Source organism: Podarcis pityusensis, assembly GCF_964106645.2.
Source record: "Podarcis pityusensis genome assembly, chromosome: 2".
In the NCBI taxonomy this organism is placed as follows: domain Eukaryota; kingdom Metazoa; phylum Chordata; class Lepidosauria; order Squamata; family Lacertidae; genus Podarcis; species Podarcis pityusensis.
The window spans coordinates 23,678,325-23,706,038 of record NC_138029.1 but is presented as its reverse complement, the minus strand read 5'-3'; the positions used below and the strand labels follow the sequence as shown (position 1 = coordinate 23,706,038).

The window sequence follows — 27,714 nt, the reverse complement described above, 5'->3', positions numbered from 1 at the left end:
AGGTCCAGCGTCAAGGGCCTTCTGGCAGTTCCCTCACTGTGAGAAGCGAAGTTACAGGGAACCAGGCAGAGGGCCTTCTCGCTAGTGGCACCCGCCCTATGGAACACCCTCCCATCAGATGTCAAAGGAAAAAACAACTACCAGACTCTATTTCCCAGCTCCTAGTTGCAACTGATGCTCCTAAGGAGCACCCAAGTCTTGAAGAGACCCTCTGCTTCTACAGAAACTCTCCACACTTGCCCTTTCTGAGGCCACATCAGCTTTGCTGGGATAAGTTCTGGGAGAGGGCAGGCAATGGAAGTGGAGAGCACCTGGCGATGTGGAATGCTGGTGCTAGGGCCAGTCGTTATCTGCGATATCCAGATTCAAGGGAATTTGAGTTTGGCTCATTGTTTTCACAGTTGGCAGGTGCCATTTCTTAACAACCCCCCCTGCCCGCCAGTCCCAAATTTCAGTGAAATCACACAGCTGGAAGATAACTTGAAATTCCAGTCTGGAGAGGGAGGAAGAGAGATTTTGACTGGATATGATCGAATCTCAAGGAACCTTGACTGTTGAGTGAAATGGAAATGTGGCGTCGTTTCTGTGAATTCTTGCCTTTATGGTAAAATGAGAAGTTATCCAATGGGAGTCAGCTTTGTCCTGGGTCTTGCCAGGTTGGAAACAGCCAGGGCACGAAACCAGTTCTAAGCTTCAGCTGCAGTCACTCAATAGCAGCCAACAGATTGTACAGAGTCAGGGTACAGGTTCTAGTGAAACAGACAGGCTCTGTGTTAGAAACTCATATATATACAGTAATCTAATCACCAAATGGCGCCTGACTCTTTTAAGGTCATATGGTGTGTGGTGTTTTGTTTTTTGGTCACAATATTTTCCCCCAGTAATGGGTAAATATGACATCAACAGTAGAAATTCAGTCTCCACAAACATCTAAACAAGTTAGACTTCATTCAATTTCAGAAATGTCTTATTTGCAATTCAGATTTGGCAAACACTAGATTATTATTTTTAATGCTGCAATTCTGTGTGTGCCTTCTCAGAAGTAAGTCCCATTGAGTTAACTGGGGCATACTCATGGGTATGTCAGTAAAGGATTGCAACCTGATTTATGGATTTGGTAATGACTTACTGCAAATCCGTTATATTTCTGTGTATGGGGTTGTTAGTTTTGCAGCCTGGTCCTAGCCATGTTTCTCAGAACCAAGACTCATTGATTTCGATGGGACTTCGCTTCTAAGTATGTATACTTAGGATTCTGCCATGCACTTATTTTCACCTGCAGATCCATCTAAAAGATAAAAATACTGCTTAACGGCTGAACATTTCTCAGACTACATGATAAACTGATATTGACCTGGATAACAGCAGGAAATGCAAGTTCATTTCAGGCCAACTGACATTTTCTGTTTAAGTGCTTCTTATCCTCATTTATAAAATATTGGTTCGAAAACTGTTGCATAAAAAAAAAATTAACCAAAGGATTCCCAAATGTTTTAGTAAAAAAGATGATATAACAGCATTATAGAATGGTCTCTGTTTTCAAATGCCCAACCTGGTTGGTTTTCCTTAGATGTTAAAATTTAAATAATCAGATTTCCTTTCTGTTGGGGTTGATTTGCTCTAGTTAGTGCTACAAAGCCTCAGCTATAGCTACACCTGGATATTAGTAGCCTGTTCCCTAGCCTGTCTAGTACTGAGTTCCCAAAGATGGAAATAAGAAACTTAGAGGGCTGCTGATAAATGATTTTTACTTATAATTTGGCAGTGGTGTTTCTCTTAATAACTAAGAAAAATGCACTTGCCACTGCCGTCTATTCCACTAAACATATCTACTTTATGAGTAAACTTGAGCAGTAAGAAATTTGCTCTAAGGGCCAAGGATCCAACCTGCCAGATGAGATACTTCCGTCAGTCCAACAGGCTACCAAAAATCTGACCAGCAAACCAAAGAAAACATGCGTTCAGATGTTTCATTCAAATTAGTATTACTATGAATGTAGTGAAATACAGGTCCATCCTTTCTCCTCAGCCAAAGATGCATTCTGCTGTCTCAAAGGCGCAGTGTCCTCTTGAAGGATATTTCCGGACAAGTGTTTCCCAAATTTGGGTCTCCAGCTGTTTTTGAACTACAACTCGCATCATCCCTGACCACTGGTCCTGCTAGCTATGGTTGATGGGTGTTGTAGTCCAAAAACAGCTGGAAACTCAAGTTTGGGAAACACTGTTTTAGGAGAAGGTAGAAGTAGCTGCTGTCCATGGTATCTCCAAACATATTGAGATCTAACATGCTTTCTTCATTGTCTCCTCCCCAGCCAATCTGAACCCTGACTGAGTAGACTTAATGCTAACTTACAGCATTAATTACCAGCTAGTTTGGGACTAAATACGGGTGTTTGGGGCCTGTGCAGTCCTTGGGGCACATTGTTCTGGGCTTCAGTCTGCTTCCCAGGTTTTCTAGCAAACTTGACACAGCTAAATCAGCATGGCTCCTCTAACAGAAGTGTATTTAAGAATGTGATGTTTACATTTAAGAACCACATTTTAGCCATGATGGTTGTGTACTGCCTAATGCTTCTGAATACCAATTGCTGGGAAAAACAGGAGCAGGGAGTGCTCTTGCGCAAAGGTCCTGATAGTGGGTTTTCCCACATGCATCTGCTTGGCCACTGTGACAGCAGGATGCAGGATTAGACCTGATCCAGCATTGGCCTGATCCAGCAGGCTCTTCTTGTGTTCTTAAATTCTCGCACCTAGTCACGCTGCAAAATCTTCACAAAACAAACCCGCAGTTGTAATTCCTCCCTAATATTAGCTAGGCCTATCAAGAGTGGACAGGAGAGGGGAAATTAAATTTTCCTATTGAGATTTTGTTCCTACTCCCCCCCCCCTTTACATTTTATGTCAAACCACCTAAGAAGCATCTACAGTTGAAAAGCAGCTCATGTATAAACTGTGCTCCTAGCCCGGGAAAAAATTATTTTTAAGCCAGAGCTAAAATAACCCTAAAATAAGTAGGTGTTGACAGTATACATTCATGTAACCTTAACAAGGGGTGATGAACTTTTGGTCCTCTGGATCAGGCATCCCGAAAATCGGCCCTCCAGCTGTTTTGGGACTGCAATTCCCATCATCCCTGACCACTGGTCCTGTTAGCTAGGGATGATGGGAGATGTAGTCCCAAAACAGCTGGAGGGCCGAGTTTGGGGGTGCCTGCTCTAGATGATGTTGGATTTGGCCTTCTGTGGCCTGGTAGCTACTGGGCACTGGCTACCATCCTCTTCAGAGATGTTTTCAAGGCGTTCCATCTTGGAGTTTAGATCAAGCAGATTTAGGGATCCTGACATCTCTTGACCAAACAATCTACCTCATAGGCAAGGTCTAAAAAAGTGCTGAGAAAAAGCTTGGAGTTCTGAATTTCCTTCTCAAACCTCATCCGTCCACTGGGTGACAGTAGGCTACCAAGGTATCTTTAAAGTCCAGCCCCTCTCCACCTTTAGGATGCCCCATTTAAGGGACTCCCCCTGGCCTCTGCTGGGTACCCTACCACCAGCCAGCGCTTCCACTCCTTTGGTGAGCTGAGTGAAGCTGAGGCCAGCTTAGATGGCAGATATGGGCAAGAGGTCTCCCTTGCTCAGTCCACCACCACCAACCCTCAGCTTGACACTAAGGATATTTGGACTGCTCTGTAAAGTCCTAAACAGTCTGGGGCCTTTGTACTTAAAATGTCGCTTCATTTCTTATACCTCTGCCTGATCTTTGCGACTGAGATAGGTCTGCCTGTGCCTGCCAGCGCCACTTTCCTCAAGAAGAAATTGTGCTTTTAGTTTGTGTGGCACCAGAGTTATGAAACTCCCTGCCTAGTGAAATCAAGCTGCAATGAGTTTTAGGTGCCAACTTCAGACTATTGGCTATTTCGGCAGGCTTTCTTATGAAAATGATTTACTGCTTTTATAATCTTCTTGTCAGGTGACCCTTTCTATACTTTGTTTTCTTTCTTGTATTTTTGCTTTCATTTAATTGTTTGTTTGTTTGTTTGTTTGTTTGTGTTGGGATTTTGTACACTGCAGATATATGTTTTTTACATGAGTTTGCAGTCTTGAAATGAATAAAATTATGATGATGGGACTTGTATTCCAGCAACATCAAGTTCCCCACTGCAGCACTGCTGTCGAGACTGTCACCATCAGGAAATGGGTTCCTAAACAACATGCAAACCTGTTGTTTATTTGTTTCTTATATATCCCGCCTTTCCTCTAAGGAGCTCAAAGCAGTACCTATGTTTTGACCCCTGTGTTTTGAATAACATCCTCACAGCTACCCTGTATGGTACTTTAAGCTGAGATAGGATGGCTGGCTGAAGGTCACACAATGAATTTCATGGTTGAGTAGTGATTTGAACTTGGGTATCCCCAGTCTACAAAGGCCTAACTAGGGTCCCTTGCACCCTTGGCCACTTGTGACCAAGTGAAGATGCCCAGGTACCAGGTTGACATGTGGCATCTCAACCATCTGGAGGTGAACGCCTAGGGATCCTTGGATCTGGCCTGCTTTCACACACCAGCAACACATCTTGCAGAATTCTGTTAGTTATATTTTATCTGCACAGTCACAACAAATTTCAGGAACCAAAATTCCGCGTCAAAAAATACGACTTTTGAACCGCCTGTTCCCCAATTGGCAACTAGACATTCCATTTTGGCGACTAACCCTGGTTTAAGGAGCCATTTGGTGCTTAGCTTATATACCTGAGTTTCTAACACTGCTGATAGGAGATTTTTGCACATATCCCTGGGCCTGGGCCCCCCGACAGAGGCTGGTTTCACCAACCCTTAGGTTTGCCTCTGCCAGTCTGACCCTTCTGACCATTACACCACACTTGCACTCATGAATCCATGCTGACATCATTTATTTATTCCATTACTCACTTTCCATGAGGCATCCCAGAGCTGACATGCAACTTCGATGAGACAGAACACCCTTAATTACGCCACATATTAAACTGTATTGGTTGTGCTAGCAAATACAGTGGTGCCTCGCAAGACGAAAAGAATCCGTTCTGTGAGTCTCTTCGTCTAGCGGTTTTTTCGTCTTGCGAAGCAAGCCCATTGACGGATTAGCGGATTAGCGCTATTAGCGCTATTAGTGGCTTTTAGCGGCTTTTAGCGGCTTATCGGATAAGCGGATAAGCGGCTTAGAAAAAGGGGGGGGAGGGAAAAAAACCCGCAGGAACTCGCAAGACATTTTCGTCTTGCAAAGCAAGCCCATAGGAGATTCGTTTTGCGAAGCACCTCCAAAACGGAAAACTCTTTCGTCTAGCGAGTTTTCCGTCTTGCGAGGCATTCGTCTTGCGGGGCACCACTGTAGTGCCTTTACAGTGACATCCTATGCAAATAAGCCTCAGTGAGATCAAGTGGCTTACTCCCAGGTAAGTATGTATAGGATTGCAGCCATAATATATCATTCAGTACATCCCTTTAGAATCAGGGTGCAAACTGCAGGTTTGGAATGCTTAATGGGATGCTTATGAAGCACATTTAAAACTAGGAATCGGCCATTAACAATTTTCTATATTATTTTTGATCAATCACTGCATAGACCTTTGCATACTACGCTGGCAGAAAAAAACAATGTTCAATATGAAATTGACCAGAGGAAAGGCAAAAACCTTTTACTTTTTTGCTACCTGGGAGCCCACTCATGGAATACATTAAGCAGCATATACAAGGTCTTCATCTTTCATCTAACTTCCATGAGAATGTGGAATGTTACCTGAAGTGGCTTGTGCCCTCTGCCATTTGGACTCTTAAATTCTCCTACTTTGGATATCCACAAAAGCTTTTCAAGTGCTTGTTTTTCTGTGCATGGATGGGAGGGACTTGCCTGTTTCTCTATAGTTGCTTTCTCATGAAAATCATTTGCTTTTAATAATTGCTGGGTCGCAATTAGCCATTTGAACTGTCACTTGTTTGGCTTCCTTACCGTGCCTTGATCAGAACATCTCTGACCAGACGATGTGAAGCATAAATGGACAACAGGAAAGCTTATGTAAATTGTTTGCTGATAACAGTTGCAAAATATGTCTGACACTTGCAAAATTAATGCCTTGCCGCTTGTTTATGTTGCCGAGAAGTGGTGCAAATTAGTTTACGTAAGCAGAATTCTGGTGTATGTAGAATGTCTGTAAAAATGCTGCCAAATTTGCATCTGTGCTGGACAATTGTCAACACAAGTGCAAAGTAGTTAGTAGTCACAGTTCAAAGTACTATATTGGCACAAGGGTGTGTTTGGCTTGATGTGGTTCTTATGCACTTATGAGGAATTATGCCTTGAGACAGTCAAATAGGCCTTGGCACAACATTCGGTTTCCACAGATGTTCTAGTTAACTAAAAGTAATTGCTTGAACAAATGTTTGTGACAAGCTAATGAAATGGAATTAGCAGTAAAGGTGATCCCGTCAAGCCATGCTTGTAGATCTGCTCAGCCAAATAAATTCCAGGGAGCTTCTCAAGTATTTACTCGGCAGCAGTTATAAAGTCATAGCTGCCCACAATAAAATTTCAAAGAAAAGAGCAGCTCCCAATGAAATTCTGTTTTGGCTAGATTAGGGATGTGACTTGACCATTAACAAGTATTTATTTCTTACATTTATATCCCACCTTTCCTGCCAAGGTGCCCAAGGTGGAGTTCATCCCTCCCACCATGGTATTCATACAACTGCCCTGCAAAGTAGGTTAGGCTGAGAGACAACGATTGGCCCAAGGTCACCTAGTTGAACTTTATATTAGAGGGGAGGGGGGAATTGCTTTGATGCTTTGGATAGCTGGTCGGTTCACCTTGGTCCACTTTGGGCAAGATCCAGTTTAATTCAGACCAATGTGGGGGCCTTGATTTCTGCTCTCCCCCCCCCCCAAAAAGACCCAAATATCTCCCTCGTATGTAAGTGCAGATTTGAAATGTGCTGTGTCCCTTGGCTTCCATAAGGCTAAACAGAGGCTGTACCTCAGCAGTGGGGTGGTGTGTGAGAAAGCCCATCTTTCACCAGTGATCCTGCTGCCCAAAATATAATTCCCATGTGTCGTTGTGGCAAGGGATGCTCCTGAACAAGGGTAGGCAATGTGGTGCCCTGCTTTGTGTTCAAAGGGATTTTTATCCAGGTACGTCTGTATAGGTTTCCAGCCTAGAAGTCCAGACCAGAATCAGCAAGTAAGGACCACCACTGAAAAGAGTCTGTCTCTTCTGCCCTCCAGATTAATTCACTCTGATGGCAGGACTGTGAGCCGAGCCTCTGTGACTGATCTTAAGGACCGGGCAGGTTAATTACAGGTGCAGATAACCTGGTCCAAACCATTTGAGACTTTAAATTGGGCCCAGAAATGCAACCAGTGTGATAGCAGATGGGTTGCCATCACAGTGGTACCTCGGTTTTTGAACAGCTTAGTTCATGAACAACTTGCAACCCGAACGCTGCAAAACTGGAAGTAGGTGTTCCGGTTTTCGAACTTTTTTTCGGAAGCCGAACATGCTCCGTTTTGAGTCCCCCCGTATTTCCTGTTGCGCTGCTAATTTGTGTCCCCCCCTATTGTAATTCAAGCCTTCCTTTTCCGTGTTTCCTGTTGCGCTGCTAATTTGCATACCCCTTGTTTCCTGTTGCGCTACTAATTTGCATCCCCCCCATTGTAATTCAAGCCTTCCATTTCCGATTGCAATGTTCTGAGGTGATATTTGGAGCTTATATTTGGTGCTTTTGTTTTTGCTATTTATTTTGCGTTTTTTGTTTTAAGGGTTTTTCAGTTAATTTGTTTTTGTTACTGTGTGGATCCAATCAGCTACTGATTGATTGATTGATTGATTGATTGTGTGACTGCGGAAATGGATAAAAGCTCCCCATCCAAACAATGACTATCATCAGTGCAGGTAAGAAAAGAAATTAATTTTAATTTTTATCATCTACAATACTCTTTTATTTATTTTATAGTACAGTACATTGATTATTGCTTTCATTTTATGGATCAGTGGTCTCGTTAGATAGAAAAATTCATGTTAAATTGCTGTTTTGGGGGTTATTTTTAAAAGTATGGAACGGATTAATCCATTTTGCATTACTTTGTATGGGAAAGCGTGCCTTGGTTTTGGAACGCTTTGGTTTTGAAACGGACTTCCGGAACGGATTAAGTTTGAGAACCAAGGTACCACTGTATCACTCTTCAATGTGTAGGCTCCAGAGAGCATATTGCATAGGATAGGGAAGGAAACACACAACAGGAAGGGAGGCTGAAGAACAAAAGAAAACATAGAAGCAGCAAACGATGCGGAGACAGGGCGGGGAAATGCACAATGTGCAGACATCATGACAAGAGGTAAGTGATAATGAATTGGAGAATATGTTTTCGAGGGCAGCCTTTTGCCCAGCATAATAATAATAATACGAGATTCTGCCCTAATTCCATGAAAATGGAAGTCACAAGCAGGATCCGAGGAATCCAGCCAAATGCAAAGTACACTGGCAGTGGGCGTCCCACAGTTTCTGCTCTTTGTACACATGCTGCTGATCACGCCAGCTGTGCCAGTTTAAGCCGTAGATCATAAGAAAGAAAATGCTAATCTGACAAAATATTACATCTAAAAGTCACCAATAAGGCATTTTGCATACATATGTGTGAGCTACTGTTCTAAAACAAAAATCACTTTTTTAAAAAAATCCCCTACCCCTAGGCCTTACTTTACTAAGGGGTCCTGAGAACCCCAAGCTATTTGAAAGTCTCAAGAATAAAGCTGAAGAGGCAAGGAACGTCCCACCTTAGAAGTGAAGACAGGCCCCAAAATCCAGTTATTCTGGACAACAGCCATAAGAGAAATACAGTGGTACCTCGGGTTAAGAACTTTATTCGTTCTGGAGGTCCGTTCTTAACCTGAAACTGTTCTTTACCTGAGGTACCACTTTAGCTAATGGGGCCTCCCGCGCTGCCGCCACGCGATTTCTGTTCTCACCCTGAAGCAAAGTTCTTAACCCAAGGTACTATTTCTGGGTTAGCAGAGTCTGTAACCTGAAGCGTCTATAACCCGAGGTACCACTGTATGCAAAGTAACTAAGCAAGTATTAGTAATCACCCCAGAACTGGCCCTACTAAACATCTTCCAAGACAATAATGCCCACTCACGTCACAAAGAACTGATAACCCACCGACTCTCAGCAGCCAGAAACATCATAACCAGACACTGCAGAGACCTGTCAGGAGTAAGCATGGACGAATGGTACCAAATAGTATGGGAAACAGCCCTACTAGAAAAATTAACCAATAAACTGAAACTGACACAGGGACAAATGGAAGAAGACGCTTTCACCCAGGTATGGCTCCCCTTTATCACATACACAGCCCAAAAAGACAACGACAAGAATCCACCAACAGCATACGAATCAATATCATAGAATCATAGAGTTGGAAGAGACCACAAGGGCCATCGAGTCCAACCCCCTGCCAAGCAGGAAACACCATCAGAGCACTCCTGACATATGGTTGTCAAGCCTCTGCTTAAAGACCTCCAAAGAAGGAGACTCCACCACACTCCTTGGCAGCAAATTCCACTGTCGAACAGCTCTTACTGTCATGTATGGCTAACCTGATCCAAAAACACGCACCCACCCCACTCACACAGCCAATCACAACCAACCAACCACACCCTAGGCCAACCCGAACCTCTCTCACAACCAAAGGAACACAAGCGAATAGCAAAGAGAACCTGCACAAGCGATGCTGACACAAAACCCCATTTTATTATGCTGACCCCAACCCCACTCACCATTCCCCCCTCCACCTCTTCCCCCGTTTTCTTCCTAATGTAACACTAATGTCTTAACAGATCTGTAGGAAATGTAACTTGAAGAAAGAGACATTGCACGTACTTTTGTAAACCAATAAATCTTTAATAAAAAATACAAAAAGAAGTGAAGACGGGCGTAACCCCTCACACACTCCCTCCTGCTTTATGCTGCCTTTATCGTAATGCCCTCCAAGCTCTCTGCAGCCAATGGTTGTTTCCCAATACTCCTCAGAGCATTTAAGCAGGAAAAGCTGCAGGCATACCAAAAGGGGATGGTGTAGACATTTTTAAAAAGCAAAGGAATTGTCTACAGCATTGTCGGCAGCAGCACAGAGTTGGAACTCTGGGGGCGTCTGTTCCTTTGCAGAAACAAAGGAACGTTGGGTCGTTGGGTCGATGACTGTTGTGCCCATGTAACATCGTCATACAGCATAACAGGGTGAGTGATAATGTGACAACAGGAGCAGCTAACACACACCTGATGCAGGTGAGGCCTTGGCTGAGATAACTTGTTATTCCATGGCAGTGGGTTGCATCCAACTTAAGTTCTGTTCAGAGCAGACCCCCTGAAACGAATGTAGCCAAGTTACTTTGTTGTTGTTGTTTAGTCGTGTCCGACTCTTTGTGACCCCATGGACCAGAGCACGCCAGGCACTCCTGTCTTCCACTGCCTAGCCAAGTTACTTACGTCCATTAATTTAAATGGGATTAATGTTAGATTACAATCTCAGTGTCTAGGTAAGGGAACCTCATGCGTGTGGTTCACAACATGGTTCCTTTCCAAGCAGATTCTCCCTGCTGTGAAGATGCCATCCAGACTGACCATGGGGAAAACTGCTGCTGTGGTGATGTGTGGATCGAATATGGGTGCAATGGATTTGAAGTGCAGGGGCTTTTTGGACCAGTGGACACATTTCAAATTCTGGGAGTGCTAGAGTACCAGTCAATAAACAGGTGCTGTGTGAGGGCATGGCATAATACAAAATTAAGAGACAGCCACCCCTGGCAACCTTATCTATGTTCTGCTATTCTGGATTGTAGAGATGATGCAATATTGATTTCAAACACACAAACATTGTTACTGTTGCAGTCTAACAGCAGCACAGAGCATTCCACGGTATACAAGGTGGCCACGCTCACTCTCATTGAACATAAATCATTTAGAAAGTATTTTGCATATTTTGCCACATAACTGTCTTTCTAGGAGGGCTAGAGATTTACTTTAAAAGAAAAAAAGAAACCTCAGAGTTTAGGATACCTGCCTGGGACACCAATGAAAACCTTTGCAGATGCTGGATTGGCAACCCAAATTGTAATGCAATGGTTATAAAATCTTGTCATGTTGATCTTTTTGCTGTAGACCCCTGGACATCTGTTCTTCAATACCTGCAGACTGCAGAGAATTCTGGGGCATGTTCTTGGGTGCATTCTAAGTTGACATGGGGTGGTAGGTAGGCTTGGGCTTTGGGCATTGCTCTTGTTGTTTAATCGTTTAGTTGTGTCCGACTCTTCATGACCTCAGGCACTCCTGTCTTCCACTGCCTCCCACAGTTTGATCAAACTCATGCTGGTAGCTTCAAGAACACTGTCCAACCATCTCGTCCTCTGTCATCCCCTTCTCCTTGTGCCCTCCATCTTTCCCAACATCAGGGTCTTTTCCAGGGAGCCTTCTCTTCTCATGAGGTGGCCAAAGTATTGGAGCCTCAGCTTCAGGATCTGTCCTTCCAGTGAGCACTCAGGGCTGATTTCCTTCAGAATAGAGAGGTTTGATCTTCTTGCAGTCCATGGGATTCTCAAGAGTCTCCTCCAGCACCATAATTCAAAAGCATCAATTCTTCGACGATCAGCCTTCTTTATGGTCCAGCTCTCACATCCATACATCACTACTGGGAAAACCATAGCTTTAACTATACGGACCTTTGTTGGCAAGGTGATGTCTCTGCTTTTTAGGATGCTGTCTAGGTTTGTCATTGCTTTTCTCCCAAGAAGCAGGCGTCTTTTAATTTCGTGCTCTTAGGTCTTCATAATAAAGCACAAGCCTTGGAAGACACCGAGGGTGTAGTGATCAGGTGGGCTTAGTTACAATTGCATATATTGCAATGATTATTATTTTTTAACATACTGTTTGGAAACTCCCAACAATACAAATCTGCTCTGTCGCAGAACTATACAAAAGGTATTAGATGACAGAAGATGTAAAGCCCCAAACTGCCAAATGGCAATTGAAGGATATGATTGTGTGCCACTATACACAGCTGATTAAGGAGGAATATAATATTGCAAAGAAAAAGACTAAGCCCCTGCTAAACCCACTAAGGCATATGGGAAGGAAAGAAAGCAGCTTTTTGCTCTCTGCTGTTTTATTTATTTTATTTTGTTTGTTATTTAAAAAAAGTTTTTCATCTTCCATAAAAAAAAATTATTGCCTTGCTTGGTTTTTTTAATTGTATTGTTCAGTTGCACTCCACCATCCAGCCTTGGAAACAGGTGCCAAGAAGGGATACAAGGAAATGATAAGAGTAAACAAAAGAAGCAAAACATTCCTGTTGTGTCTTAGAATTAGCGCTTTGCATCTGAACCATAGCTCTTTAAGTCTAGGCAAGATTCTATTGGTAGGAAAAGAAAAATGCTCCAATTGTTCTGCTGCTCTCAATAAACAAAGCTGAGCTGAAAACTATTGGGAAAATGCAGCTGCCTCATACTGAAGCAGTGGGACAAACTAGTTGGGGTTTTATGGGCACACATGACTAAAATCTCCTTTGAACATGTATCTACATGGACATTAGGGTTCCTAGAGCCCAGCTTAGATGCAAGGTGTCTAAACACCTGGTGTAGTCCCAGACAAGCAATGCTGGTGTTCCCTGCCTCCATTGTACTTCTGCACCATAAAAACATAATAGCTTTGCTGGATCAGACCAAAGGCCCATCTAGTCCAGCATCTGGTTCTCACAGTGGCCATGCCTATGGATAGTGCACAAGAAGGACCTGAGCACAAGAGCATTCTCTAAACTTGCAAACCCTAGTAAATGGTTTTCAGATGTTCACTACTTCCAGTACAGCTGTCATGACTGTTGTATGGCAAGTACTGTACAGTGGTACATCTGGTGATGAACTTAATTCATTCTGGAGGTCCGTTCTTAACCTGAGGTACCACTTTAGCTAATGGGGCCTCCCGCTGCCGCTGTGCCACCACCACGCGATTTCTGTTCTCATCCTGAAGCAAAGTTCTTAACCTGAGGTACTATTCTTGGTTAGCAGAGTCTGTAACCTGAAGCGTCTGTAACCTGAAACGTCTGTAACCCAAGGTACCACTGTACAAAGTTTTCCAAGTGTGGCCACGCTGCAGATTTGTACAGCGGCATTCTGTTAGTGGCTGTTTTATTATAAATCCCTTTCCGAATGACCCCTCACATGGAATTCACGTTTTTCCCACTTGGCTGGCATTTTCATTGAGCTACCCACCATGGTCCTAAGTTCATCCCTATTAAAGTATAGGTGAGGACAAGGGTTTTTTTTTAATTTTTTGGGGTTTTTTTGCTCCAGTATGCATTCTTCACACTTGTTTACATTAAACTGCATTTGCCATTTCAATGTCCATTAATGTAATGCCCAGTGTGAGTATATCCTTGGGGAGCCCCTCACAAATCCCCTTTTTGTTCCCTGAACAACTTGGAGTCATCAGCAAAGCTGGCCTTCTCCCTGCTCACTCCTAGCTCCGGATAATTTAGAAACGAGTTAAAAAGCATCAGTCCCTTAGGGGACCCAACTCTTTGGGGATCCTCCTTTATTAGAACAGTCCGTTTATTTCAGTGGTTCCCAAAGTGGGTGGTGCCGCCCTTTGGGGGGCAGTGGGACTCCCTCAGAGGGGTGCTAAGAGGCAAGTAGATGGAAGGGGCCATTGGAGGCATAAAGGACTATCAGACTTTGAAAAGCTGGTATCGCCAGATCAAGTTCATCCATTTTGTTAAATTGATTAAACTAAATAGTTTTAATTGGATTTTGAATAGATGTGCCTTTAATTGTTACTGTTTTGTGTTCTTATCTTCCTAGTGAGTCATTCAAACCACTCTTATGAATAATACTTTTTTTTATAGAGCAAAGGGGCACTGGGGATGAGTTTGTGGAACCAAGGGAGCAGTGACCAAAAAAAGTTTGGGAGCCACTGGTTTGTTCCAACACTCTGCTTCCTGTTTTTGATTCCTAAAGGGATCTGTCTTGCTATCCCAATGTAGCTAAGCTTACTGGGGAGTCTTTGATGAGGGACTTTATCAAGAGTTTCTTGAAAGTCCAGGTGCACATCAACTCTGTTCAAACAACTTTCCCAACCTATGTCATGGTTAGAAAGATGCTCGTTCTATATGTTACTTTATATTTAAGAACCATGTTGCCAGGATTGCTAAACTTTTGCTGTTATTAGCCTTTAATATAAGAATTTTCAAACAGAAATCTAGTTATGTAAAAAAGGCAAAGGACCCCTGACAGTTAAGTCCTGTCGCAAACGACTGGGGTTGCGGCGCTCATCTCTCTTTACAGGCTGAGGGAGCCAACGTTTGTCCACAGTCAGTTTTTCCAGGTCATGTGGCCAGCATGACTAAGCCGCTTCTGGCGAAACCAGAGCAGCGCACAGAAACGCCGTTTACCTTCCCACCGGAGCAGTATCTATTGATCTACTTGCACTTTTTGGCATGATTTTGAACTGCTAGGTTGGCAGGAGCAGAGACCAAGCAACAGGTGCTCACCCTGTCACGGGGGTTTGAACCACGACCTTCTGATCGGCAAGCCCAAGAGGCTCAGTGGATTAGACCACAGCGCCACCCACGTCTCATGGTTATGTAGCCCTTGGTAGAACATGCAATGGTGGTGCTATGAGAGAGAAATGCTCATTCAGCGCAGTCACGGGCCCATAGGAAGCGAACGAGCCCCCCGTCCCAACTACTGAGGGTGGGGACTTCGGTCTTTTGCCCAGTTTTTCATATGTAGTCGTGCTACTGCCAATCCACTTACTCATGTGGACTAATGCACATTTGTCTTCAATCAGATCGCAGTCCTTCACGCTCTCTCTACAAGACTGCTCATGCTTAATGTATATTTTTGTTTGTCCTGGTGTTCTTTCTGTAGTCTGCTATCTTGATTTCCCATGTCTCCTGAACTGCCATGTACGTTGCCCAGCATTTGGTCCTGTTTTCTCAAAATACGCTTGTTTGCTTCTGCTTTACAAAAGCATACAAAGCAAACAGATGGTTGTAGTCTGTGTTTTCATTCAGAATGGCATTCTGAATTATATCAAAGTGACTATTGCTGGTCTGCACTGGATCTGAGGAGTCTATGAATAGAAATGCTTTGTTCTTTCCCAATATGACCACCGCTTGATTTCTTGCCAGCTGTAGCAGCCCCTGGATGAAATTAACGGATGTTAATGAAGTAGCACGTGATTTCTGTAACTTAATTTGGCCCTAATTCTCTTACATCAAGTTACTAGAATGAGCAGGCCAGTTTTGTATTTTCTCTTGTTGCTTCTTGTCGACATTATTCCCCATCCCACCACCCGTGTCAGCAGTAAGATTTGTGTATCTTTAAGGTGTAGACTTAGGGTTGCATCGACATAGCTGTCTTCACTATGGCCAAAAACCTGGAGGGTGGTTGGCAGAAATCCTTGTTCAGACTTAGTGGAACCCACTGTATCCAGCTCTAGTGTTGTTGTTGTTGTGGAGATTTGTGCATGTAGACTCTGTGTAGAGAGATCACTCTGCAATAAGCATTTATATGGCAAAGTGAGGGGGTGCATGTACCAGCATCCCTGAAAGGAATATGTGTTACTTTTTGCTTGTCCTATGTGCAATTGCTATTCACACAGACACCACAGGTACCGTGCTTGCAGTGTATGTAAACCTGACAGAACAGACAAGATGTGGCTATAGGCTGATGCCAGCAGCAGCAGCAGCAGCAGTTCCTTCCATTTTGAGTCTTCTTCTTTTTTGGCGATCACTCATAGCCGAGTAAGATTGTCTTCCATGAACATGGTCTTAACACTGAGTCCGTAAGTGACTGTGGAGGCCAATTCTGGATCCACACATTCTTCCACAGTGGGGATCATGGTGAGGGTTTGCCAAACGTGCCTTCCTCTTAGCACATTTCTCCCTTTTGTCCTGAGTTCAAGCGTCTTCAAAGTCCATGATGCCTTTGATAAAGGCTGTTCTCCAATTGGATTACTCTCAGGCCAGTGTTTCCCAATTGTCAGTGTTTATACTACTTTTTTTTTAGTTTTGCCTTGAGAGAGTCTTTAAACCTCTTTTGTTGACCACCAGAATTACGCTTTCCATTTTTAAGTTCAGAATAGAGTAGTTGCTTTCGAAGACAACAGTCAAGCATCTGAACAACATGACCAGTCTAACGAAGTTGATGTTGAGGAATCATCTCTTAAACACTGGTGATATTTGCTTCTTCCAGTACACTGGCATTAGTTCGCCTGTCTTCCCAAGTGATATGTAGAATTTTTTGGAGACACCATTGATGGAATCTCTTGAGGAGTTGGAGATGGCGTTTATAAGTTGTCCATGTTTCACAAGCATACAGTAAGGTTAGTAGTACAATAGCTTTGTAATGTCCTGGTCCTCTAACACTCTGCACTTCAATCAGGAGAAAGCTGCACTCACAGAGCTCAGGTAATGCTGGATTTTGGCATCGATGTCATCCCTTGTGGAAAGGTAACTGCCCAGGTAGGAGAAGTGATCGACACTTTCCAACGTTACACCAGGAGACAGAGTTCAGAGGAAATGTTGAAGGAAAGTAGCAAATGAGATAAAAGAGTAATTAATAATAAAAAGAAAGCTCTTATAGGATGGAGAATTGATAAGGCACAAGTTGAGTGTGAAAGGAGAAGGAGGGAAGTAATTACAGGAGATGAGTAATAATACTTGGAGAGGCATGTGGGGTTGCGAAGGGACAAGATATAAAAGAAAAAGGTTTTCTCCCTTAAAGCCTCTTGATTAGTAAATTCTGCCTGAAATGGGGAGGCTGACTCGCAGTATTTCCAGTGCAAATGTCCATAGTTAGCCTGGTGAAGGCAGAGCTGTGAAACTCCTCGCCACAAAGAAAATGCAGCACGAAAGCGTTCGGCATTCTCCAAAGATGGAATAGCTATCAGGAGAAAGTGATGTCAGTAATTACCCAGCTGATTATACCAAACTCTGCCTCAGCCTGCTATCTATTCTGTGACTGGCTTTGTCCCTACACCACCATTTTGTGGCTGGTGAGCCTCAGTAATTTTCAGACGTCTCAAGTGAGCCCAGGGGGTAGGAAGTTTTGGAACCCCTGCATTATCTGACATTTAGCCTGCATTTGCTAATGGCATGGCATTATTGTCTTTAATCTTAATGACAGCTCTGTCCTTCCAGATGTTTTTGTAAAATGAACTTATCTCTCCAGCCTCAAGCTGACACCTTCTAACCTAAGTAGGCCCCATTCTTTTCAAATTTTGCCCATAAAATGAACTTTCCAGTACAGTGGTACCTCAGGTTAAGAACTTAATTCGTTCCGGAGGTCCGTTCTTAACCTGAAACTGCTCTTAACCTGAGGTACCACTTTAGCTAATGGGGCCTCTCGCGCCGTCGTCACGCGATTTCTGTTCTCATCATGAAGCAAAGTTCTTAACCTGAGGTACTATTTCTGGGCTAGCTGAGTCTGTAACCTGAAGCATCTGTAACCTGAGGTACCACTGTACTGCATAATCATCACCACTGCCTTCTTTTTTGTGCCTTCATCCCAAAGAAAGCCCAAAGCAGTTAACATACTGCCAATTTTTTTTTTTTTTAAAATCCTATGGCATAATGCAAACAGCGCTAAGCATTATTTGACAATTCTGTTAATACCACAGCCATAAAACAATCAACAAGGGGAGAATGAAACAGCCACCCCTATCTTAGCTAAAACGCACATTTACACCCTCACTCCAGCAGCCAATACATGAAACTGTTCAGCTTTAACGTCAGAGATGACAAATCCACCCCCAAGCCAATGGATTAATCAATAAAGGTAATCACACAGAAACACCATACCCAGTTGGTGTGGTCATCCTGAACTTGCCAGAACTCAGTTCCAGCCTCTCTCAAGTGGGGACCATTGCCATTCTAAGAGAATGAGGGAGGTGTTTGTGGTGAGTTCTCTTTTTCTAGAAAAACAGCATTGACCATACTCTACTGACAGGGACCGTGCTGAGAAGGACTGTACTGAGGAAGAATGGTGGGAGCCCCCCCTCCCCCTGATCCTGATCCTGACCCTGAATCTTCCCAGGAGCAGGAGAGCAGTATAGATTTGGAACAGTGGTTTGCAGAGGGGCATAGTTCAGAAGGGAGAAGCTGGGAAATATTGGGTGGGGAACAGCTAGCAGAAGAAACACTAGAAGAGAGAGAGTTAACAGATTCGCAGACTCTAGATAGTTCCACCCTCCTTCTCCAAGGACAAGGAGAGCTCAGAAAGTGTCAGAACAGAAAACACAGAGGCCCCAAGCTCAGATGACTAGATGTAGGAGTGACGTACATTAAGAGAGATGGAGGGGGAAGTGAACTTAATTGGGAGCACCGCCATTCTAGTTAGATGCTTTCTTTGGTCCTTCACTGTGTATATTAAAGAAACTAACAGGTAAGAATTCCCTTTTGCATGATCTGCTCATTTATGGCCACAGGGGAGGAAGCCGATTCACTGAAGTCTGACATCAACCCCCCACCCTGATAGGAAATATGTTCTCTCAGCCACAGATTGATAAAGGCAGAAAAAGAGGAGGCTGCTCAGAAAGAGAGCCCTCCTGGATCAGGCCCATCCAGCCCAGCTGTCTGTTCTCAGAGTGGCCAACTAGAGGGAACCCACAAGCAGGACATGGGCACAACAGCACCTTCCTCACTTGTGTTCCCCAACAACTGGCACTGAGAGGCACAAAGAGGAGTCAATGATAGTTTGCACTATCCTCATGCCAGTCTCATAGATCACGGGTGTTAGAGGCAGCGGCTCACCAGAGCCCAGGCACGAAAGTCTTAGCCGCTCCCCAAAGCCGATGTTTCAGATGGCAGAGGCAGCTTCTCCTACAGGCATTCTAGTTGTGCCTTGTTTCTATTCCGGCTTAAATGCCTCCACACTGGACATATACGTCCACCAGAATCGTTTCCCAAGGATTTATGATTCAAGGACTTGTGATTGAAATATCAGTTGAAGTTTTCCCCCTCTCCTTGCCTTGTCTGATCAGGATGATCTTGAGGCAGGGTGAGAAAGAGAAGGAATGTTATTCTAATCTTATTAATGAGTATGACTTTCCTCCCACCCTTCTCCCAAGATTAAATAATTAAGGCTAAATCCTATGCACATCAAACTACCTTCTGAGGACATTTGCATAGGGGTTGTTGGAGTAGGAACTTGACTTTGGGCATGCATCCTTAGAGCTAAATGAGTTTCATCTATCTGTGCCTTGTAGTATGAAAGCAACTTACAGGACAAGGATGACAAAGGCATAGGAAGGAAGGAAGGAAGGAAGGAAGGAAGGAAGGAAGGAAGGAAGGGAACGTTCCCTTTTCCTGAAGACTGCTGATTCGCTTTTTAAATTTTGACGGTTTTCTTAACTTGGTTCCCGTATTTGCACATGCCACTCCGTTATGCCCTTTGAATTGCTCTTATTTAACTGATCTCATTGGATTTGAGATGAGGAGCATTTTCAAAAGAGGGAGCCAGCTTTGGAATTATGTTCCTTCTTCCCATCAACTTCTCCACAGTTGACCAATAATGAAGATTTCAGATCAGCTCTTTTTCTGCTCACAAGCCTTAAATAAAACGTTTTGCTAAGGATACGGATGGTTGAACATTTACTCTTGTCCCAAATTGTAACGTTCAATACCGTTAAGATAGCAATTCTGTTGTCTTTGCTTCCCAAAGGCATAGTCTGTGAATTATTGCATTGAGATATTAGATAAAAACTGTGCCGGGTAACAATTAAAACACAAAACAGAATATTGCTCAGGGGTGTCATGCTTAAGTGAAATCAAATCTAAAATGAAACATATCACATGCAAGTTTTATGGCTCAATGAAAGACGCTAATTACCGTCGCCAGCAAATTTCTGGACTATTTTAGTGTGCGATTTTTCTTTCTGCATCAATTCCTGCTATTTAAACTGATGCTCCTATTGAAATTATTTGTTTCATTTATGAACTGCTTTCCACGAGGCATTCTGAAGCAATTCTCAGTGCAACAAGATATATACAACAAAATTTATTTTAAAAAAACAGTTCAAACAATTGCATATATCAAAGCAATTATAACTATAAAAACAGGTTAAAACGACACATGTTGTTGTTGTTTAGTCATTTAGTCATGTCTGACTCTTCATGACCCCATGGACCAGAGCACGCCAGGCACTTCTGTCTTCCACTGCCTCCTGCAGTTAGTCAAATTCATGCTGGTAGCTTCAAGAACACTATCCAATCATCTTGTCCTCTGTCATCCCCTTCTCCTTGTGCCCTCCATCTTTCCCAGCATCAGGGTCTTTTCCAGGGAGTTTTCTCTTCTCATGAGGTGGCCAAAGTACTGGAGCCTCAGCTTCAGGATCTGTCTTTCCAGTGAGCACTCAGGGCTTGTTTCCTTAAGAATGGATAGGTTTGATCTTCTTGCAGTCCATGGGACTCTCAAGAGTCTCCTCCAGCACCATAATTCAAAAGCATCAATTCTTCGGCAATCAGCCTTCTTTATGGTCCAGCTTTCACTTCCATACATCAAAACGACACATACATAAAATCAATTCAAATCCAAAACAGGTACCAACTAAGATAAATATTTTAGAACCGTAGAACTGTAGAGTTGGAAGGAATCATGAGGATCATCTAGTAAAACTTCTCTGACACACAGGAATATGCAGCTGGCCCATGTAGGGATTGAACTCACGACCTTGGCATTATGAGCGCCACACTCTAACCAACTGAGCTAACTGAAGCTTGGTGAAAGAGGGATGTCTTTAGCAGGTGCTGAAAAGATAACAGAGAAGGTACCTACCTGGTGTGTTATGTGAAGGAGATCCAAAGGGTAGATGCCACCAAACTAAAGTTCTGACATTGTGCAGAGTAGACCTCATCGTTGGATGTTGTCTGCATGATGCCCTCCCCTGCAAAACACAATGATGGATTGGGTACATAAGGAATGAGATTATCCTTTAGTTAGCCTGGTCCTAAACTGTATACAGTGGTATCTCGGGTTACATACGCTTCAGGTTACAGACTCCGCTAACCCAGAAATAGTACCTCAGGTTAAGAACTTTGCTTCAGGATGAGAACAGAAATTGTGCTCCGGCGGTGCAGTGGCAGTGGGAGGCCCCATTAGCTAAATTGGTGCTTCAGGTTAAGAACAGTTACAGGTTAAGAACGGACCTCCAGAATGAATTAAGTTCTTAACCCGTACCACTGTATGGCTTTCTACACCAACACCTTGGGCGGGGGGGGGGGGGGAGAGCCCCTGAAGATTGCATTAATCCTTGGCGGTGAGGTTAAATTCTTACAATTTTCATAGAGGCAGGGGGCTTACCATTACAATTGAGGTGGCTGGTTTTTTAAAACTTGCCAGTGCTTTCTTTTCTGGCAAGGTTTTCAGCATATGCTTAACTGTTAAGCGTGCAAGATTTGAACGTGGACAGGTTTGGCATCAGATGACATCAGTGGAAAAGACAATGTCATATATGTAGGAGGACTGGCAATACTGCCCTGGGGCTGTTTTGCACCTGGAGGTGCAAACAATGTGTGCACATAACAAAGTTATTAGATTTGCAGCACAATTTATGACCGCCAATCATTTCAAATCGTGGCATGCATAGGAAATATACGCAGCTACAACTGAGTGGAATATGCATACACAAGGAAGTGGTGTGTGTGTGTGTGTGTGTGTGTGTGTGTGGTTGGTGTTGTTGTTGTTGTTGTTGTTGCTGCTGCTGCTGCTGCTGTTGCTTTTCAAGCACTGATGCACACCTGTTTTGGCATAGAACTTAACCAAGAAGTGTTTTTTTTTAAGCCCTCTGTTAAAATAGGCACTAAATTCAACAGACATCAAACATGCCATTAAGCACCTGCCTGACAGATGCAATACAGGATAATGAACGTGATGGCTCCCAATAGTAAGCTTCTTCTTCTCTCTCTTTTTTACAAATATTCTTGCTTGAAATGGACTAAGAACCAAGTGAGACTGTTGTATGTCACCAGTTTATAATTAAAATGTAGCGCTTGAATCTCAATGTATTGTAACCTTCAATTAGCCAGCACGACCCAGCTTCCGGCTTTACTTCCCACTGAAAAGCAATGATAACAAGCTCACATTTATTATCAGAGTGGGTTCCCCCCCCTTCCTTGAGCAGTGCATTGAAACATGCTCACATCTGAGCCCTTTCACTGAAGACATTTTTTCGCTTCAGCAGCTTGGCATGCCGTACAAAGGCTTCTCTGATTTTTAGCGATGTTCACCTCCTCCAGCATAAAAATGATTTCTGTTTCACTATACAGGCATATTCATTCAGTGCCCAGGTGCATGAACTACCCAAACACTAAATGGGTCATTAACTGTTTTTATTACAGCCTAATAACCAGGGGTTTCTTACCAAATTGGGCATTAGGTTATAATCAACAAAGACAGAAGATACCTGCAGCGTGAAGGAACCGCCTGCCAAAATGCAAGGAAATTCCCTGCAAAGTTCTTTCGTGCCACCATTTCGTTAAGAGAGAATGACAAAGGGAGCCTGCAACAAAATGTTGCAGTGTGGTTTAGGATTCCATCCAGTCTCTTCCATTCCCCCAACACCGATTTTCCATTCTCCACACTGCCCACCCACCAGTCAACCCATACCCATTGAGCATCCTCAATCTTCATTGAGCTGTTTGGGCAATCTCCATCTTTAGGGTTTCTTTCTAAACATTTTGGTACCTCTGCAGACCTTGGGGCCTCCTCAGGGCTGCTGATACCTCTGCGTATCTGGTGCCCTATTGGCTATGTCAGCGATCATTCACAGCCTGAACACTGAAAATACAGGGATCGGTTATTCCTACTTAAAATGAATTCCTAATATCAGTATTTCTGTTCTAGCTAGTGGATCAACTAAGGCTGCAGTTCTAAACCCAACTTACATGAGCATGCCAACTTGAATAAAATCAGGGCCGTCTTTAGCAAAGATCCACCCAGCGCCCCCAATATTTTTAGTGGGGCCGCTCAAAGTTGTTGAGCTATTGGGGCAGCTCAAGGTTGTTGCGCTTTTAAGGAGGGGAACAGCGAAAACCGCTAACATGAAGAAATAAAAAAGCGGCAGCAATAACTCAGTTTTCCCGTTTTTGCGATCATGTGGAAATGAAAGACACCACTAGGGGATGGCGCCGGATACATTGATTCTGCAGCTCTTCCGCAAAAGAGAACAGAAATGACCCATCGACCGAAATCAGCCAGGGATTTCGGTTAAGAGCTTAGGCGGCTTCAGTGGCGGGTGCTCCCCCTGAATTCAACGCCCGGGTGCACCGCACCCCTTGCACCCCCGGGTAAAGACGGCCCGGAATAAAATACCGGGGAACCCAGGTAATTCTTCATTTGGCAACACTGCATGAATTAAAAGAAACTCTTAAGCAATAAACCCTTATGGTCCCTAAATGTGGCACTTGCTGCTGGAAAGAGCTGGGTGGAGACTTGCCACGCCTGCCCCTTGATCTTCACCCCAAATGACTCTGATTTTAAGGCTGCAGGCTGCTCTTTAAAGCAGGGGATGTGAGGGGGGCAGAAATCATTTTGACCTTTAAGATTTAAAAACAGAAAAAACCTGACTTGTGCTCTCCTTTTTGGTTCAGTGAGTGATGAATGGAGTGGGTTAAAGTTATGGATATGCTGGGTTTCATTCGATGTTAGATTTGCAGAGGATAGGAGAATGACCTCTACAGCACATGCCAAGCGGCAGCCATCTCTCTTAATTGCATTTAATAACTAACCATGGAGAAAATTACACTTTACTGAAAAGGCCAAATTCACTCTTGGCTTAACCCCATTGATACTGGGGAAAATTATACACAAGGAAGAACTCAGCCTGAAACTCTTCCTTCCTTATGCTGATGGCCAGCAGGTGACCTATAGTAATCTGCCTCGGAAACAATATATAGGGAGGAGTGGGGCGGGTGGGTGGGATCACACATGCTTTTAATGGCAAGACATTTTTATTACCATCTCCCATGCAATGTGGAATTTCAGCTCTCTAGTGCTGTGAGATGATCAGTCAATATTTATACAGCAGCAGTGTCGAGACCGTGTTAGCACATTTCGAACCCTACCTTTCTATTATTCCAAAGGAGAATTTTAATTTTCCTCCCTGTGTTGCCTCGTATCATGTACTCTGTATTTATGCTATCTGGAGAACTACCCTCCCTCCCTCATATATGTAGCATGGAACAATGAAGATGTCAAAATGATGCTCGGGGCATTGGGGAAATCTAATTCTTGAAACACCACTCTTGTTGCCATGGAGGAAATGCGCTCAATGGTGCACTGTGCTTCTTTGCTAGCCAACAGGGTTAAAGGGCACACTGCCTCCTCTCCACTGCACCCTTGGTTTCTCTGAACATGCTTTGTCAATGCATCAGGGCATAGTAAGAACATGTGCTATTAATTTAATTAACAGGGGGTCCATATTTTCCTAGGGTGGGGTGTTTTATGGTAACTGGATGGAAACTGCAAAGTAGAGATTCTCGTTCAGGATAGTTATTATGGAAAGGAGCACCAAAGGGGATGCTTATTTAGATTAGTGCAAACAATACACAACACACATCTTTTGATATCTTTCGTGTTTTTGTTGTTGTGTGGAAAATACTAATAAAATTCATTTTAAAAAAATAGATTAATGCAAACAGTGTTAATGTGGAACCTACGTGGGCATTGATTTGGGATGGATACGTTGACCCCACAGCATTCCTGCAATAAGATTTGGGTTTTTAATACCCTCACTTATCAAAATGGAAACCTATCATTTTTGTTTGTTTATTTAAGTTTTTGTTTGTTTGCTTACTATTTTTAATACCGGTGTGTGCAAAATAAACAGAACCTTTTTTCATATCTGGGATGCTTTTGAAACATGACCCTAATCGAAAGAGAGAGAAGGGTGTTAGGAGTGGAGAGGGAGGAAAAGGGAAAAGTAACCTTTCTAATCTTTTAAAAACCGTTTTTAAAATGTTGCTTTCTTGAATTATTTATATGTAAAGTATCCAGTTCATCGTTTCACAGGGAAAACAGCGAGGAGAGGTGCTCCATTTTGCACGGGGCATGAAGGAATTCTTGAAGCATAAAGCCTGTTGTGAATTTGTATATGTATATATATTTTAAAATGCAGAGTGGAAGGCTAATAGATTGTAAAGGCTTTTTACACTGTTTTGAAATCAATCTTTTAATGGCTGATATTCACAATATAGGCTTGTGAATATATGTGGGGTTTTTTTTCAATTTAAACACTATAGGTGAGAAATAATTTCCATATTCCCATGCACTGTTAAAAAAAAAGTGAATTTTGGAGCTTCAGAATCTTGTAGCTGGAGGTTATTGCTGGCTGCTTGGGCTCCAGAGAGCAATCTGCAAGGCATTCTCAGATGTCAAGAACTGAAAAGGATGTGGAAAGGAGGAATTTCCATCCAATCAGCGGAAGACTTTTATCTGTATCATTGGGCAGCCTCTCTGTCCAGCCTGATGTGGATGATCCTTGGGGTGCTGCCTTATTACTCCCATGCTAGTGATGCCCTAATATGGCATCAAGGGATGGGGGTGGCGCTGTGGTCTAATCCACTGAGCCTCTTGGGCTTGCCGATCGGAAGGTCAGTGGTTCGAATCCCCGCGACGGATTAAGCTCCCGTTGCTCTGTCCCAGCTCCTGCCAACCTAGCAGTTCGAACGCACGCCAGTGCAAGTAGATAAATAGGTACCACTGTGGCAGAAAGGTAAACTGTGTTTCCGTGCACTCTGGCTTCCATCACGGTGTTCCATTGTGCCAGAAGCTTAGTCATGCTGGCCACATGACCCAGAAAGCTGTCTGTGGACAAACGCCAGTTCCCTCAGCCTGAAAGCGAGATGAGCAGCGCAACCCCATAGTCACCTTTGACTGGACTTAACCATCCAGGGGTCCTTTATCTTTTTTTTTTTTTACTTTTAGTATGGCATCAAGTGCACTTTTTATTTTAAATGGCCCTCTGCAGACTCTTAGCATTCCCAACGCAGGTTCACACATGCTAAGAAGACATGACTTCAGATTCTCATTGAGCCACAAAACTCTGCGGCCCTGGACAAATCTCACAGGGTTGATGTACTGTAAGAGGTAAACAGGAAAATCCATATATGACCTCCCACCCTGCTCTCCTCAAAGGAAGAGTAAGATACAAATGGGACTAGGACAAATTATCCCAAGTTCTGATGCTGAACATATGTGGGTTTTAAAGCCATTGAAGTCTAAGCACAGACCAAGAGCTGCATGCATGGTTTATCGCTATTTATCGTGCATATGTAATATGTTCAGCACATCACAGCATTTATGGTTTGTTGTTCGTTAACAGTTTTGTGGTGCATGCTGTTAATTGTTCACTTTATGCAGCAGTGAATTTGAGGTGGTTGTCCAAGTAGCGAGGTTTGGATTTAAACCCAGGTTTGGTACTTCAGCTTGCATGCCTACTTTCGAAGACATTGGGTGGTAGTCAACTAAATTTTACTCAGATTAAGCCTGTTAACATGATGAACATGACTAAGTTAAGTTAATTTCAGTGTGCCTGCTCTGAGTAAAACCTAGCTGATCATGACTCATTATTTAGTGAAAATGGAAACCTGCCAAGTCTAAACACAGTTACTTCGATTTGTGTATGTATATGTTGCAATGCTTGATATGCTCAGCACTAGCTAGTCTAGTCAGTGCTACATTGAGTAAAAATCCTTGTGAATTAGGTCCATGCACACATCAGCTCTGATCATGTGTGTTGGGGTTAGAAGGATTTCCATTCTCTTCTTCAGCAGATTAATGCACTGCCAGAGCTGATTCACACTTGCATTATTTAGGCCTAAATTATATATTGTGTAGGTGGTACAGTGGCTGCTAAGAAATAAAACTGCATTGGTTGTAATGCTCTGCATATAAAAGGTAAAGGGACCCCTGACCATTAGGTACAGTTGTGGCCGACTCTGGGGTTGCGGCGCTCATCTTGCTTTATTAGCCGAGGGAGCCGGCGTACAGCTTCCAGGTCATGTGGCCAGCATGACTAAGACGCTTCTGGCGAACCAGAGCAGCGCACGGAAACACCGTTTACCTTCCCACCAGAGCGGTACCTATTTATCTACTTGCACTTTGACGTGCTTTTGAACTGCTAGGTTGGCAGGAGCAGGGACTGAGCAACGGGAGCTCACCCCGTCACGGGGATTCGAACCGCTGACCTTCTGATCGGCCAGTCCTAGGCTTCTGTGGTTTAACCCACAGCGCCATCCGCGTCTGCATATACTAGCTTCATTAATCCATAAACTAATCTGCCATCCCTTGAGTCCAAATTTATTAAGAGTGAATCATATCTACTCACAGGTTTTTATCAACATTTTCCAGAACATAAAAAAAGAAGTCTCCTTCCCCCACCCCAACCATTTTTTCTACCTGCTGCCCTCTCTTGCTCTCGCTTTCAGTTGCCTTCACTTGTCCTCAATAAGGTCATCTTTTAGCCAAATTTGATTGGCTCTGTAGAATCATGAAATCATCCTTTTAACTATGTGATTGGTTGAGATCACTCCTGCTACGGATCAAGGAAGCAGAAAGAAGAAGCCTGAGAGTGGAGCAGAGCACCAAAAGGGCTGAAAAGGGGGGAATATTAAGATAAAAGTGGTTTTCGGTGTTTTCCCTAG

At 43.4% G+C, this 27,714-nt stretch overlaps 1 protein-coding gene and 1 long non-coding RNA gene across 3 annotated transcripts in view; one reads left to right on the top strand and one right to left on the bottom strand.

Moving 5' to 3' along the window:
* The window catches only part of LOC308471165, a 201,262-nt gene that overhangs the window by 69,217 nt on the left and 104,331 nt on the right, over positions 1-27,714 (bottom strand). For both annotated transcript variants that reach the window (XR_013982736.1, XR_013982737.1), the window contains one exon: positions 20,849-20,957. This is a non-coding gene — a long non-coding RNA (uncharacterized lncRNA). The remainder of the gene's footprint in view (positions 1-20,848; positions 20,958-27,714) is intronic.
* Positions 1-27,714, top strand: part of CACNG4 (calcium voltage-gated channel auxiliary subunit gamma 4) — a 93,849-nt gene that overhangs the window by 5,704 nt on the left and 60,431 nt on the right. The gene's annotated exons all lie outside the window — the stretch shown is intronic.